This window comes from Pteropus alecto, unplaced genomic scaffold (genome assembly GCF_000325575.1).
Source record: "Pteropus alecto unplaced genomic scaffold, ASM32557v1 scaffold43, whole genome shotgun sequence".
NCBI lineage: Eukaryota > Metazoa > Chordata > Mammalia > Chiroptera > Pteropodidae > Pteropus > Pteropus alecto.
The window spans coordinates 3,977,233-3,980,053 of record NW_006435764.1 but is presented as its reverse complement, the minus strand read 5'-3'; the positions used below and the strand labels follow the sequence as shown (position 1 = coordinate 3,980,053).

Genomic DNA, 2,821 nt, shown 5'->3' with positions numbered 1-2,821 from the left:
CCGAGCGGGGGGCGGGGCCCGAGCGGGGGCCGGGACGTCAAGCCGGGTCCGGGGGTCGTGCGTGAGGTTGGAGGGAAGCGAACGCGGCACCGGGGCGACCCGAGATAGGATTTGAGCGGCAGGGGCGACAAGGGCGGTCCCTGAGCCTCGGGGGACGGGGGTTTGGCTTTGGGGGTCGACACCTTCCTCGAACCCCTTGTTCCCCTATGATGTCAGACGCAAGGGCCTGGCGGGCAAGAAGCCGGTGCCTGGAAGCTGGCTTCTCTTTCCCCATGACCTTGGGGTGAGCTATCTCCGTCTGCAGCGCCGTGGGTGGGACTTTTTAACGTTTCCCAGCACAGATTCAGCTCCGTGCGAGGCGCGGCCACGCCCCATCCAAGCCGGAGCAATGATTGCCGGCGCGTCAGAACCCGAGGCGCGAAAGGGAGGAGGGGCCTGGTACCAGGCCGCACACCGGGCCCAGCCCTGTCAGGCCTCCAGCAGCCTCAGTTTCCCTGTCCGTGGTGCTGAGGACTCCAGAGCTTAGATGCTCGCGGCGGGCAGGCAGGCATCCCGCAGCGGAGTCGCCTTAGCCACCAGGAACTCTGGCCAAAGGTGAGTGCTACGGGGCTGCTGGCTTTGTGGACTCCGCCCCGCCCGCCCGCCCCCGCACAGGAGGCAAACCCGTGATTGTGGCTAACGCACCTTTGCCCGCGGAGGGGAGCGACCGCCGCTGCTCCCATTTGCCACACACCGCCCCGTGTCCCTCACGCCTCTTTGACCCCACCGCCTCAATCCTTTCTGGAAGTAAGAGGGGTACAGATAAATATAAAAATTATAGATTCTATTTTACGGGGCATGAGCTGAGAGATTTCCCTGGCCGCTTAGAAAATTCAGCTCCTGACGCACAGGAAATGACTTCTGTGTGGAGATTTCACAGCCTGCAGGAAGCAAAAATCTCTTTTTAGATAGTGTGTACTTGGCTGAACTTGCTCCAAGAAACATGGCCTCATTAAACCAAAGGATTATAATGAAAAGAGGCTTTTGACATTGCACTGGAGGAAGCTGGGAGCGGCCCAGGCGTTTAGGAAGGAGAGGAGGTGGGAGCCCCACTGGATGTTTGAAAAGCTGAGAAATCAAGGTCTCCAGTCAGGCTATTTAGATAAGGTTGCCAAGGACTTTGTCTAAAAATACCAGCCTGCAGAGAGGTGGGGCCTGTCCGCTGCCTGCCCAGATGTCAGGCCCTTTGTCCCACTGTCTCCTGGCACCGGCCTGGTAATCTCAGTCCTGGTCCGGAGGAAGAGGCACTAGAAGGGTTGGGCCTCTAGCATGTGAAATAACTTTTTCTGGCCTCTGCTGGTTTGGGCTATTAGAGCCCACAGGCGCCTTCATGACTGCAGTTCCCTTTGGGAGTGAGAGGTGGCCTCATTTAAGATGCTGGTTGAAGTCCCTTGGCTTAGAGAGGGGCGAGGCAGGTGTCCTGGTTCCATTGTGTGGAGAGCATATCCTTCATGAGTATACAAAACTTCCCTCCCCTACAGGCAAACTGGTCTTGACTGTGGCTCTCACTGGCCAACCCATAGTGCTGAGGCAAAGCCACCAGGGCAGAGCCTGGGGCAGCTTGGTATGTAGCGATGCTAAAATAATAGTTTTACAAAAAGAAAAATAAGACTAATTCTGCCCATAGAAATGTGGGAGCCTCCCCAGGGGGGTTTGAGCAGGGCTTTGAAAGACGAAGAAGGCGCTTACCAGGCTGTCAAGAGCCTCCTGCTGTTTACCTCTGCATGGAGCATAATAGCACCAACTTTTCAGAGTCATCAGTCATGCGGTAGGTTCTCAGGAAAAGTGTCAGACATATACTATTTCTCCAAAGGGAGACTCCTAGAGCAATGAATATGCTTAGGACCCTTCAGGTAGCAACCCCATTCCCAAGACTGTCTCCTAAGAAAAGACGTCACCGAACCAAGCAAAAAGCCCCATGCAGAAAACTGTCCATTCCGCATTATCTCTAATTGTAGAAAGCTGGAAAGAACCTAAATGTTTGTCCAGCGCCTTGACCTTGGGTATAGAGGATTTGGGGCCCACGTGTTGGTGTATCAGACAGGAGTTAAAGGTGGCTGGGTTGAAGTTGGTAGAAAGGATTCATTTTCCACACATTTCTCGAGTGCCAGCCATAGGGCTTGACAGTATTCTGTCGACGAAAGAACATCCGAACCTATAGAAAACTTTCGTAAGAATTTATTTGAGCCGAATTTTTGAGGTCTCAGTAGACTGAGACGGTGTTCCAGAGAGAGGCAGTTTTGCAGCTCGTTTCGTGTATTTAGAATCAAAACGTAAGGCGAGTTACGGGAAATCCATCGGTGGCTGAGTAAGGAGGCAGGAGAAAGCAAAGTCGGGGAATCTCCACGATTGAGTAAAAAGCAAACGAAGAGGCAGACACTTCTACATGGGCAGGTACGGAAAAGTTAACATTTAACTAGCAATGAGGATTTCTGTGGTCTTGTGCTCTGGTGCCAGCCAGCAGTTGTGCCTTCAAGGGGTCTGAAAAAGAAAATCACTCTGACAGTTCAAAGGCGGGTTATCCTAGATGCTGAGAACGATGGACAGGGCTCACTTGAGGTAAAGACTGACCTTTGCTAAGGAAGCTGTAGACATGGATGTGCCTGCCCAGTTAGGAATTTGTGATCAGATCATCGATGTGTTTACTTTTGGTCCTTGAACTTGCCAGACTGAGCTTGTTGGGTCTACTCTGTTGCCTTCCCCGCCCTTTTCATTCATAACTGGGTCATGAGGAAAACAGCCATGCCTGGCTCCTGCCACAATCTAGAATAGCAATACCGCC

At 53.2% G+C, this 2,821-nt stretch overlaps 1 long non-coding RNA gene across 1 annotated transcript in view; it reads left to right on the top strand.

Annotated features, from left to right (window-relative positions):
* Nucleotides 1-66: 66 nt before the first annotated feature.
* Nucleotides 67-2,821, top strand: part of LOC107195611 — a 13,847-nt gene continuing 11,092 nt past the window's right edge. Inside the window, exon 1 of the long non-coding RNA XR_001516796.2 lies at nt 67-594. This is a non-coding gene — a long non-coding RNA (uncharacterized LOC107195611). The remainder of the gene's footprint in view (nt 595-2,821) is intronic.